Source organism: Equus asinus, chromosome 7, assembly GCF_041296235.1.
Source record: "Equus asinus isolate D_3611 breed Donkey chromosome 7, EquAss-T2T_v2, whole genome shotgun sequence".
In the NCBI taxonomy this organism is placed as follows: domain Eukaryota; kingdom Metazoa; phylum Chordata; class Mammalia; order Perissodactyla; family Equidae; genus Equus; species Equus asinus.
The window spans coordinates 78,145,183-78,158,792 of record NC_091796.1 but is presented as its reverse complement, the minus strand read 5'-3'; the positions used below and the strand labels follow the sequence as shown (position 1 = coordinate 78,158,792).

The 13,610-nt window shown below is 40.6% G+C and overlaps 1 protein-coding gene across 7 annotated transcripts in view; it reads right to left on the bottom strand.

The window, feature by feature from the left end:
* The window catches only part of EXD2 (exonuclease 3'-5' domain containing 2), a 96,647-nt gene that overhangs the window by 38,492 nt on the left and 44,545 nt on the right, over window positions 1–13,610 (bottom strand). For 2 of the 7 annotated variants that reach the window (XM_014867209.3, XM_014867212.3), the window contains exon 1: window positions 7,652–7,759. The exons of 2 other annotated variants lie outside the window; for them this stretch is intronic. The gene's annotated coding sequence lies outside the window, so the exon portion shown is untranslated. Of the gene's footprint in view, window positions 1–7,651; window positions 7,760–7,790; window positions 7,902–13,610 lie in introns of those variants that run through there. 3 more of the 7 variants (XM_070513864.1, XM_044773862.2, XM_014867211.3) reach the window with 3 other exon arrangements.

Below are 13,610 nucleotides of genomic sequence, written 5' to 3'. Positions count from 1 at the left end.
TTTGATGCTCAGTCTGGCTTCGAAATGACAAAAGTGTTCACTCCCTCCTGAGAGCTGCGAAATATGTTAAGACAGCTCTTACGACCTCCCTTAGAACATCTTACTTAACCCAACCAGTCTTCCTGTGACCTAGTTGACAGGCCACTGACCGTTGTGGCCAGATTCTTCTGAAGAGCTCGAAGTTTGTCAATGTACCTCTTAAAATGTGGCCCCCAGGGCTGTATTCATCATGGTCTAATTGGTGTGGACCACACTGACACTATTACTTCCCAAAGTCTGGACCCTGTATTTTATTAATGCTGTATGAAATGACATGTTTGTGAGTAGCAGAATCACACTAAGGGGTCATATAAAGCTTGTGGTAAATTAAAATTCATTGATACCAAATCAAGTTCCCCATTTTATATATTCATAATTTATACTTTGCACTTAAATCCAAAGCTTTACATTTTTCTTCTCAATTATATCTTGTTTGTTTCAGCCAAATGTTTCATCCTTTGAGACCAATTTGCATTTTGATTGTGCCTTCCCTCTCAATTAAAACATGATTTTGTAAAGAAAAGTGAATTTGTTTTCAAAGAAAATAACATCTTCTAACATGTTTTTATTAATTCATTTCTAAAAGTCATTTTTGCATATCATACTGTCTATATTTAATAACATTAAAATGAGGTTACATTAAAGGAGAAAAGCTTAAAAAAAAATTATTATTGACTTGCTTCCACTGAGAAGGGATCCCCTCAGATTTGGAGCTCCCAGGTGCACAGTCTGATTCCCAACCTAGGGGCTGGCCCCGTGGCCGAGTGGTTAAGTTCGCGCGCTCCGCTGCAGGCGGCCCAGTGTTTCATTGGTTCGAATCCTGGGCGCTGACATGGCACTGCTCATCAGACCACGCTGAGGCGGCGTCCCACATGCCACAACTAGAAGGACCCACAACTAAGAATATACAACTATGTACCGGGGGGCTTTGGGGAGAAAAAGGAAAAAAAACATAAGATAAAAAGTAATAAAAAAAAAAAAGATCGATTCCCGACCTATTCTTCATCATGTGTGGCCTGTGTAAAAGAAAGGCCTCAGAGGGAAACTGAAGGAGCAAATAGGGTACCTCTATAGGAGGGAACCCTGGCAACATTCAAGAAACATATTAATTTATTTTTATTGAGAGAGGTTTTGTGCAGGGTTTTTTCCAGCCAAAGGATTCACTCAGCAAACACATATACAGCACCTTCAGTAAGTCAGACATTGTGCTGGACTCTCAGTAAAAAGGGTTAAAAGGCACGATCTGCTTTCATAAATTCAGGATTCAGGAAAGGAGAAACACATGTAACGAACAATTTGCAGCACAGTGAGACAACACCAACAACAGAAGCACACAGTACACGGATGGGAAAGAGAAAGAGCGGGGTATCATTAAGAGAAACACTTGCTGAGAGAGATGATATCTGAGATCGGTACTGGCATTAAAAAATGAGCAAAAGTTCTCCAGGGGCACAAGGCAGAGAGAAGGGCACTTGAGGCAGAGGGAGCAGCAGGTGCAAGGACACAGCATGGGTACAGATGCAACACGGTGCAGGGGGAAATGTTCAAGCAAACTTTACATGCACTGTAAGTGTAAAATACTTACCGAATTTTGAAGACTTACTTCAAAAAAAAATGAAAATATCACTGATAATTTCCATATTGATGTTTCTGTGTGAGGAAGATTTGCCCTGAGCTAACATCTGTGCCAGTCTTCCTCTATTTTCTATGTGCGTGGCTGCCACAGCATGGCTTGATGAGTGGTGTATAGGTCTGCACCTGGGATCTGAACCTGAGAACTCCAGGCTGCTGAAGTGGAATGAACTTAACCACTACACCACCAGGCTGGGCCCCCACATTGATTTTTAAGGTGATCTTTTTTTATTGTAGTGAAATATACATAACACAAAATTTATCATTTTCACCATTTTTAAGTATACAATTCAGTGGTATTAACCACATTCACAATGTTGTGCGATCAACACCACCATCCATTTCCAGAACTTCTTCATTATCCCAAACAGAAACTCTGTACCCACTAAACAATAACCTCCCATTCTCCCCTCCCCCAACCCCTGGTAACCTCTACTATACTTTCTATGAATTCCATATTCATTTTTTAGATCTCTGTTGAAGTAATATTTTGGATACACTGGGTTAAATAAAACATGTTATTAAAATTAAGTTAACCTTGTTTCCTTTTATATTTTAATGTGACTACTTGAAAACTTTATTTACGGGGCTCACATTATATTTCTACTGGACAGTGCTATGCTAGAGCATATGTAAGTAAGGAAATAGAGATGATGCTGGAACGAGTAGATGCAGGTCAAGTCATAAAGGGCCTTATATTACCTTATAAGATAAAATCTTACAAGTAGTGGAGAGCCAATAACAAACTTCTAAGGGGAAGGACATATTTCAAAGAATGCCATGTTGGCAGTGTGGGTGCTAGACCGGACGAGGACAAGGCTAGAAGCAGGAGACAGGTTAGAAGAGTCACAGCAGTAGAGCTGAGAGGGGAGGAAGATTCAAATCAGGGCAGAAGAGGACCGGATGGAAAAGAACCACAGCTCGTAACAGAATGGCTGCATCACAATCACCTGGATACGTAAACAAGTCATAACTGTCACAACTTACAAGATAATTGTGAAAGTCTGATCAATATAAAATCAATAGCTTTCTAAGCTCATTATAAAAATATGAAGAAAATCCCATTCATAACAGCAATATATACTATTTTAAAACTACACAAAACAATCACATATACACACACACAAACCTAGGTATAAACGCAACAAGAAATGTGTAAGATCAATATGAAGAAAAACAGAAAGCTTTACTAATGACAGAGAAGACAACTGGAAGAGCAGAGACATATTAAAGCAGCTAACACAGAGCATATATCATGTGCCAGGCACTTTACACATATATGTACTCATGTATACATGACTCATTTAATTCTTTCAACAACTCTCTGCAGAAGGTACTATAATCATCCTATTTTTTTTAAAAAAAGAAGGGAAGAATAACTGTTTTACAGAAATACTCAAAACAATATATGAATTCAATACAAACTTAATTTTTTTAAACTTTTTAGAGCCAGCCCTGATGGCCTAGTGGTTAAAGTTCAGTGCTCACCAGTTTGGCAGCCTGGGTTCACTTCCCAGTCGCGGAACCACACCAGTGGTCTAGTTGCCATGCTGTGTTGGTGGCTCACATAGAAGAACTAGAACAATTTACACCTAAATATACAACCATGTCCTGGGGCTTTGGGAAAGGAAAACAAAAAAATTTTTTAAAAATGAATTGACCATCAAGAAAGTGAAAAGACAACGCACAGAATGGGAGGAAATATTTGCAAGTCATATATCTGGTAAGGGCATGTATCAAGAGTATATAAAGAACTTACGACTCAATAATAAAAAGAAAAACTAATTAAAAATGACCGAGTTGAATAGACATTTCTTCAAAGAAGATACACAAATGGCCAATAAGCACATGAAAAGATGCTCAACATCATTAGCTATTAGGGAAATGCAAATCAAAGTCACAGTGAGATACCACTTCACACCCACTAGGATGGCTCTAATCAAAAAGATAAGAGCTGGCAATAATATGGAGATATTAGAGCTTGCATACACGCCTAGTGGGAATGTAAAATGGTGCATCTGTTTTGGAAAACAGTCTGGCAGTTCCTCAAATAATTAAACAGAGAGTTGCTAATCACCCAGAAAGTCCACTCCTAGGTATATATCCAAGAGGAATGAAAATATATGTCCACACAAAGGTTCACAGCAGCACTATTCATAATAGCCAAAAAGTGGAAACAATCCAAATATCCATCAGCTGATAAATGGATAAATAAAATGTAGCATATTCATAATATTATGGATGGAATTGTGTCCCCCAAAAAGATATGTTGAAGTCCTAGCCCCCGGTACCTGTGAATGTGACCTTATTTCAAAATAAGGTCTTCGCACACATAATCAAGTTAAAATCAGGTCATACTGGAGTCGGGTGGGCCTTTAATCCAACATACCTGGTGTTCTCACATGAGGGGAGAAGAGACGCAGAGACAGACTCGCACAGAGAGAATTAGGATGTGAAGACAGACACTTGGGGAAGAAAGCCGTGTGAAGACAGAGGCAGAGGTTGGAGTCAACCAGCTGCAGACGAGGACTGCCAGCCACCAGCAGAAGCTGGGAAGAGGCAAGAAAAGATCCTCCCACAGCCCTCAGAGAGAGCACAGCCCTGCTGACTCCTTGACTTTGGACTTCACAGCCTCCAGAACTGTGAGAGAACACGTTTCTGTCACTGAAAGCTACTGCAAGGTGTGTGTGTCACTTTGTTACTGTAGCCCTAGGAGACAAATACACCACAGGATGGAATTTTATTCAGCAATAAAAACGAATGAGTACTGATACACGACACAACACAGATGAACTTTGAAAACATTATGCTAAGTGAAAGAAGGTAGTCACGAAAGACCACAAATTGTATGACTCCATTTACACAAAATATTCAGATCTATAAAGGCAGTAAGATAGTGGTTGCCTAAGGCCAGGGTACTGGGGAATGGGATAGGGAGTGACTGCTAATAGGTATGGGTTTCTTTTGAGGGTGATAAAAATGTTCTAAAATTAGACTGCGGTGATGGCTGCACAACTGTGAATACACTAAAAGTAATGTACACTTTAAATAATGAATTGTGTGAATTACATCTCAATAAAGCCACCTTAAGAAAAAACTATTTGACAAGCTGATTCTAAAATTATCTGGACAAAAACTGTAAGACTAGCCCCCAAATGTTATTATTTAAATAACGAGCATGGGAGCTGATAAAGTATATGATTTCCAACAAAATAACAATTATAATTATCATGAGGGAGTATTTTCCCTACTAGATATCAAAGTATAATACATATTTAATATACAGATTACATATTTAATATATATTGTGGTATTGGTTCAGCAAAATAGAAAATTAGGCCACAGAACAGAAGAAAGTCCAAAAACAGACTGTGTGTGTGTAAGAAATTAGAACACGATAAATGTGGCGTTTCAGATTAATGGGTCAAGAATGGACTAAATATTCAGAGTGACATTGGAAAACAGTAATTATGCACAAACCATTCACACACACACACAGAAATTTTTTTAAAAACTCAAACATATAAGAACTTACCGGAGAAAATATAGTCCTAAGACAAAACCCTGCTCTGCTTCAGCACTATTGATATTTTAGGCCAGAACAACTCTTTGTAGTGGGGGCTCTCTTGTGTACTGTAGGATCATTAGCGGCATCCTGGCTTCTACCTGTTGGACGCCAGCAGCACCACCACTAAAAACTGGTGTTTTGGACAACCAAAAACTGTCTCCTGACATTGCCAAATGGCCCGTCCTAGAAGGCAAAATATCTCCCCCATTTGAGAATCAGTGGGGTAGCCACAAAATACAAGATATACACAGTAAAAGATTGACACATTTAAAGATAAAACTTAAAACTTTGGTTCAACAAGGAGGCCACATGGTTAAAAAAGACAAGCAACAACTTTACAAAGTACCAAGTTTGGAATAAACATTTAAAACATATATACATGACAAAGGATTAATATCCAAAATACATAAAACACTACTATATATAAAAAGACAACTCAATAGAAATAGACATTTCTCAAAAGAGGAAATACAAATAGCCAACAATCATGAAAAGATGCTCAATCTCATGAGTAACCAGGAAATACCAATTAAAACACCAATTAGAATCATTTCCCACTCATCAGGTTGGCAAATATAAGAAAGATTGATACCATTAAATGTTTAAAAGAGTTGGGGAGGGGCTGGCCCCGTGACAGAGGGGTTAAGTTCACGCACTCCACTTCAGTGTCCCAGGGTTTCGCCCGTTCAGATCCTGGGTGCAGACATGGCACCGCTCATCAGACCATGTTGAGGAGGCGTCCTACATGCCACAACTAGAAGGACCCACAACTAAAAATGTACAACTGTGTACCAGAGGGCTTTGGGGAGAAAAAGGAAAAATAAAATCTTAAAAAAAAAAACCTGGGGAAATAGACATTATTACACACTGTTGGTGGGCAGTTTGGCATTAAATGTCCACACACTCCAGCCCAGCAATTCCACTTGCTGATTTCTGTCCTCGAGAAATGCTCCCATGGGCACAAGATGCATGTGAAGGATGTTCTCTGCCACACCATGTCTAACAGTGAAAAACTGTAAGCAATCTATGGAATCTCACATACTATGGAATTTACAGAGCAAGAATAAAGAATAAGGTGGATCTCTACATATTGACAAAGAAAAAGTTCCAAGACCCCTTTTTCAGCATAAAAACTCAAGTTGCTGAATAGGTACAACATGCTGTATATGTAAAAAAAAAATTTGTAAAAATTTAACACGAAATCGTACATACATATATCTTATACACACAAACATTTGTCAATAAATGTAAAGAAAAAGAAACAGAAAAACACACCTCAAACTGATAATAGTTCTTACGTTGGGGCAAAAGATTAAAGAACAAAAGATGGAGAAGCAAAGAGACAGGTCAAAGAGAATCTATTTAGGTTAAATTTTTGACATGAATTTTTTACAAGATTGTAGGCATGGACTACAACTAAAACAAATATTTAAAAATAAATACATTTTATTGCTGGCGAGCATGATGCAGTCTATACAGAAACTGATAATAATGTACACCCCAAATTACAGTTATAAACCATTATGACCTCGATAAAATAATTGGGAAAAAACCCTACAAATTACAAAAAATAAATACATTTTTAAAACAAGCTCAACTTGCCCAAGATGAACCATTCCCTCTCCCTATTAAATCTCCCTTCTCCTCACTTCCTAATTCTGAAAACTAAAAACCTTTCAGTGCAATTCCTTCTGGGCTTGCCACACAACTAAAAAAGCACGATATAAATAACTTAGTGTTTCCAAGGAGTGGGCGTCTACGGGAGTGTGTCTGCGTCCAACACGGTATCCAAAGCCTATAAAGGTTTGAGTTTGATTACACTCTAACGAAGAGGTGTCAATTTTGTAATAAGTCGTCATTAAGGTTCTCGCTCTGATCTATCCAGGGATGCGAAAAGAGACAGAGGCGGCCGTCAGCGAGGCCCCGAGGCGCGGGCGCGGTCTGCGAGGAAAGGGGTGGTAATGGGGGGCGGGGAGGTCCCCAGGAACCGAGGGAAGGGCTGTACCCGGGGACATGCACCGCCCGAGGAGCTGCTGGGCGCCGCGGGCTGCGCCTCCCTCTCGGCTGACCGGGTCGGGAAGCCACGCAGGTTTGCTGGATGCTCCCAAGGAGAGAAGGGGGTCCGAGGGGCGGCCCGGGGAGCAGTGAGGGCCGCGGACCCGCGTGAGAGCCCTCGTCGAGCAGCCGGGTGTAGAACCGCCCCGCCGCGGCCCAGGGGGGAGAAGAGGCCGCACCGGGGGGCGGGGAGAGGGGCAGGGCCAAGTCGCCTGGGGACCGCGGGGTCCCCGCAATCAGTCGCCCCCGCACATGGCTCCGGCCCCACGACCCGGCTCCTCAATCGGCACTGGAAACCCCCTCCGTTCCTCGCACATGCCCAGCGAGAGGCCTCGCCAGCCTCTGATGCTCGCTTACCTACGGCCCAGGACCCGACCCGAACACCTGCGGCACCTCCCGTGAAGAACTGGAACCTCCGCGGCCACCTGCGCGCACCCACCCGGATCTACTAGGGCCGAAACCACTTCCGGTCCAGCTACGGGCGAAGAGGACCTACCTCCAGCTGCGGCGTGTACAATGAGCGACGCCATCTTGTACGGAAGCTGCTGTTGCAGCTGTGGCCCCCCAGTTTCTCCGCTGCTGAACAAAGGATCTGCTAAAATTGGAAAGGCTTAACCTCTCTTCAGAAAAGTGATGTTTTTGGTTTTGTTTCTGGGGTGGTATTTTTGTTTCTTTTGGTTTGGGGTTTAAAGGGAGAAGCCTTTGGAACCCTCACATGTGCAATATGGGACATCTATTACTAATTAGCGCGAGTAGTGTTTCTCTATTAATTTTCTTAACTGTTAAGTGGTGAAGGTAAAGAGGAGAGACATTTGTTTAAATAATATATTCCTCATCAGCAGTGCATTTCATACTATAGCCATTATAATAATTTATGCCATCTTTTATAACAACCACCACAATATTTTCCAGTTATATTTAAAATCGTTCAACCAGTCTTTATCAGCAACTATTATATGCGAGGCAGCTAATGTCTGCTCTGTGCTGTTGTTTTGTCATAGAATGTGTAAAACAGAAAGAGAAATGAGATGTGTGTAAGCAATATAAGGTGTAATAATAGCTGCCACTTGTTAACTATGTGCTTGCTCACAGTGTGCTAGGAACTTTGCAAAGTGTTTTACATATTTTATCTCATTTAATCCTCATAACAACCTCGTGAGGCAGTACTGTTATTTGTGCCATTTTGCATAAAATGGAGAAAGGTTAAATAAATTTCTTAAGGTAACCCAGCAAGTTAACATTGTATCTGGGAATTAAACCTCAAAGTGTCTGACTGCACGGCTTGTTTCCCTCATCCTCTCTATATATTGCCTCCAGTACAGAAAAAAAGTTCTGAGTTCCATGAGATAAGTACCAAGGGGGAAATTTCTGGCAGATGTAGAGGATTAACCTCTTGAATTTTAATCTGCTCTATCCTGAAGCATCTAAAAAACAAACAAAAATGTAAAGAGGAAATGCAGATTAAAGCCACAATGAGATACCATTACATACCCACCAGAAAGGCAAAATGAAAAGGACAGAAAATACCAAGCACTGGCAACATCGTGGAGCAACCAGAACTCTCATATGCTGCTGAAGGGACCATAAATTGGTACAATCGCTTTGTTAAACTAGTTTGGCCATTGTCAACTAAACCTGAATTTATGCATAGCCTTTCTCCCAACAGTTTCACTCCTAGGGTATATACGCAATAGAAATGTGTACATATGTTCACTAAAAGGACAAGTACATGGGGGTGGCCTGGTGGTGCAGCAGTTAAGTTCACATGCTCCGCTTCAGTGGCCTGGGGTTTGCCAGCCCGGATCCTGGGTGCAGACCTATGCACCGCTTGTCAAGCCACACTGTGGCAGGTGTCCCACATATAAAGTAGAGGAGGATGGGCACAGATGTCAGGGCCAGTCTTCCTTAGCAAAAAGAGGAGGATTGGCTATGGATGTTAGCTCAGGGCTAATCTTCTTAGAAAAAAAGAAAGGACAAGTACAAAAAAAGCTCATACCCATACCTTGTAATAGCCCTAAACTGGAAACTACCCAAATATCCACGCTGTTAGAAGTCAGTGCAGTGATAACTCTTGGTGGAGTAATGGCTCTGGAAGAGAACATGGGGAGGCTCATGAAGTGCTGATAATGTTTTTTTTTTTTTTTTTTTAAAGATTTTTTTTTATTTTTCCTTTTTCTCCCCAAAGCTCCCCAGTACATAGTTGTATATTCTTCGTTGTGGGTCCTTCTAGTTGTGGCATGTGGGACGCTGCCTCAGCGTGGTTTGATGAGCAGTGCCATGTCCGCGCCCAGGATTCGAACCAACGAAACACTGGGCCGCCTGCAGCGGAGCGCGCGAACTTAACCACTCGGCCACGGGGCCAGCCCCGCTGATAATGTTTTATGTCTTAATCCAAGTGTTGGTTTCCATGTGCGTTCAGGTTGCATATTGGTGGGCACTTTTCTGAATGCATGTATAAAAAGTTGTTTTTTTTAAAATGAATGTAAAGGAGTGAAAAGTTAATAAACCCAAAGAAGAAGAAGAACAGGAGAGGAGATAATAGCAGACAAATAAATATCAGTATAACTTCGGAAGATAGAAATTGGATTAGGATGGCAGAATATTGACATTTGAGGGATCCCGTAACGAACTGTCTGGGTCCATAGGCAATCACCCTACATTGAAGGCCCAGTCAACAAGCCCCCTCTGTGTATAAAGAATTTCCAATCAGCTTTTTAGTTCCTCACTTTGTCTTATTCTGTTTGGGCTATTATAACAAAATACCATTGACTGGGAGGCTTATAAACAACAGAAATTTATTGCTCACCGTTCTGGAGACTGGGAAGTCCATCATCAAGGCACCAACAGGTTTTTTGTGTGGTGAGTGGCTGCTTCCTGGTTTATAGACGGCAGTCTTTTCACTCTGTCCTCCCTTGGCTGAATGGGTAGGGAGCTCTCTTGGGCGTCTTTTATAAGGCACTAATCCCATTTGTAAGGGCTCTACTCTTTTTTTTTTTTTTTTTAAAGATTTTATTTTTTTCCTTTTTCTCCCCAAAGCCCCCCAGTACACAGTTGTATATTCTTCATTGTGGGTCCTTCTAGTTGTGGCATGTGGGACGCTGCCTCAGCGTGGTTTGATGAGCAGTGCCATGTCCGCGCCCAGGATTCGAACTAACGAAACACTGGGCCGCCTGCAGCGGAGCGCGCGAACTTAACCACTCGGCCACGGGGCCAGCCCCAAGGGCTCTACTCTTATGATCTAATCACCTCCCAAAGGCCCGACCTCCTGATACTATTATATTGGGGTTAGTTTTCAACATTTGAATTTTGAGGGGACACAAAACATTCAGTCTATGGCACTCTTGAATGTGAAAAGACATCCAAGAATCACCAGTTATTGCAGGAACCTCTCCAATACCAATAATTAACATTTTCTAATGAACATGTATAGAAAATGCACCCCAGCATTTTGAGAACACATGTACTTTTTTTCTTTTTCTTCTTTGTCTTCTCCCCAAAGCCCCCCGGTATGTAGTTGTATATTCTAGTTGTAGGTCATCTGGTTGTGCTATGTAGGACGCCGCCTCAGCATGGCCTGATGACCAGTGCCACGTCTGCCCCCAGGACCTGAATCGGCAAAACCCTGGACCGCCAAAGTGGAGTGTGCAGACTTAACCACTCAGCCACAGGGCCAGCCCCCACATATACTTTTAAAACATATAAAGAGGATGTAAGAAAATTAATTTTGATTTAGGCCATTGAGCAGCTTTCTACAAATTACAAGAAATTGCTATCATACAGATCTCATTCTCTGACCATATTAAAATAAAGTTGGAAATCAATAATAAAATGATTATTATTTTTATTTTGAGGAAGATTAGCCCTGAGCCAACATCTGCTGCCCTCCTTCCTCTTTTTGCTGAGAAAGATTGTCCCTGAGCTAACATCCGTGCCCATCTTCCTCTACTTTATATGTGGGATGCCTGCCACAGCATGGCTTGCCAAGCAGTGCCGTGTCTGCACCCGGGATCTGAACTGGTGAACCCCAGGCCACCAAAGCAGAACATGTGAACTTAACTGCTGCACCACTGGGCGGGCCGCTAAAATGATTATTTTTAAAACTCCATATATTTGGAGATTTAAAAAAATCTTAATAACTGAAAGATTAAAGAAGAAATCCCAATGGAAATTTATAATATTAGATTTAAGAGGTAACAAAAATATTATATATGAAAATTTATAGGATACAGGTACATTAATAACCTTATATGCTTTCACATTAGAAAATAAGACTAAAAATTAATTATATAAATAATAATCTTAATACATTAGGAAAAAGACAAAAGAATAAATACAAAATAGTAGAGAAAAGATAACAAAGATCAAAGAATAAATTAATGAAATAGAAAAATGCAACACAGATGGCCAACAAAATTAAGGTTAGATCTTTAAAAAGACTCATAAAGAAAACAAAGTTCTGTGAGACTGATCCAGATAAAAGAGAAATAGCAACAAATAATATTAGGATTAAAAAGGGGGGCATAAAATACAGCAGAGATTTAAGAAATTAGGAAATATGGTGAATAATTTTATGCCAAAATAATTGATTAGAAAATAGAATGAAAGGACAAGCCACAAACTGGGAGGAAATATCTGCAAAACGCATATCTAATAAAGGCCTGCTATCCAAAATATACAAAGAACTTTTGAAACTCAACAACCCAATTAAAAACTGAGCAAAAATCGAATAGACACCTCACCAAAGAAGATATATGATATCCAAATAAGCATGTGAAAAGATGTTCAACATTATATGTTATTAGGGAATTGCAATTTAAAACAACAGTGAGGGGCTGGCCCGGTGGCACAGCAGTTAAGTGCATACGTTCCACTTCGGCAGCCTGAGGTTCACTGGTTCGGATCCCAGGTGCGGACATGGCACCGCTAGACAAGCCATGCTGTGGTAGGCATCCCACGTATGAATGGAGGAAGATGGGCACAGATGTTGGCTCAGGGCCAGTCTTCCTCAGCAAGGAGAGGTGGATTGGCAGCAGATGTTAGCTCAGGGCTAATCTTCCTCAAAAAAAAACAACACAAAACCCCACCAAACCCAACAATGAGATACCAGTATCTCGTGGAATGGCTAAATCCTATTAGAATGGCTAAAATCCAAATACTGACAATGCCAAATGCTGACAAGGATATGAAGCAACATGCACTCTCATTCATTGCTGGTGGGAATGAAAAATGGTACAGCCACTTCTGAAGATATTTTGTTAGTTTCTTACTAAGCTAAACATAGTTTTACCATAGGACCCAGCAATCATGCTCCTACATATTTATCCAAATAAGTTGAAAACTTTATAAGTCCACACAAAAACCTGCACACAAACGTTTATAGCAGCTTTAGTCATAAACTGAAAGCCACCGAGATGTTCTTCAATAGCTGAATGGATAACCAAACTGTGGTATATACATACATTGGAATATTATTCAGCAATAAAAAGAAATAAGCTATCAAGCCACAAAAAGACAGAGGAATGTTAAATGCATATTGCTAAGTGAAAGAAGCCAGTCTGAGAAGGATACATATTCCAACTATATGACATTCTGGGAAAGGCAAAACCATGGGGACAGTGAAAAGATTGGTGGTTGCCAAGAGTTCCTGGAGAGGAAGGGAGGGGTGCGTGGGTGGGGCACAGAGGATTTTCAGGGCAGTGAAACTATTCTGTGTAATACTGTAACGGTGGGTGCTTGATATTATGCATGTGTCAAAATCCAGAGAACTGTGCAACACAAAGAGAAAACCCTAAAGCAAACTATGGGCTTTAGTTAGTAATAATGTATCAATATTGGTCCATCAGTTGTAACAAATGTACCACACCAGTGCAAGATGTTAATAATAGGGGAACTGTGGGGAAGTTGGTGGGAGGTATTATAGGGACCTTCTGTACTTTCTGTTCAAATTTTCTGTAAATTTAAAACTGTTCTAGAAATAACCTCAATTAATTAAGAAAAAGATCATGCTGTCCACTACTTGATTATCTAAAAATGCTTTATTCATTTATTCATTGATTCCAAGGACAATTTAATGCCAAGCACTGGGATGGCATGTACTGAAAATTCACGAGGACCTGTGGCAGGAAGTACTAGTGGTCTACCCAATATCCATTCTCCCCATCTGCTTAGTAACAGAAGTCAGGGGCATTTAAAAATTGCATTTAAAAAAATACATTTTTCTGTGTCCATTGGGAATAGGTATGGTCATATGACTAAGTTCTGGCCAATGAGATATAAACAAAAGCTTTTACATTGGACTTTTGGTAAAGTTCCTAAA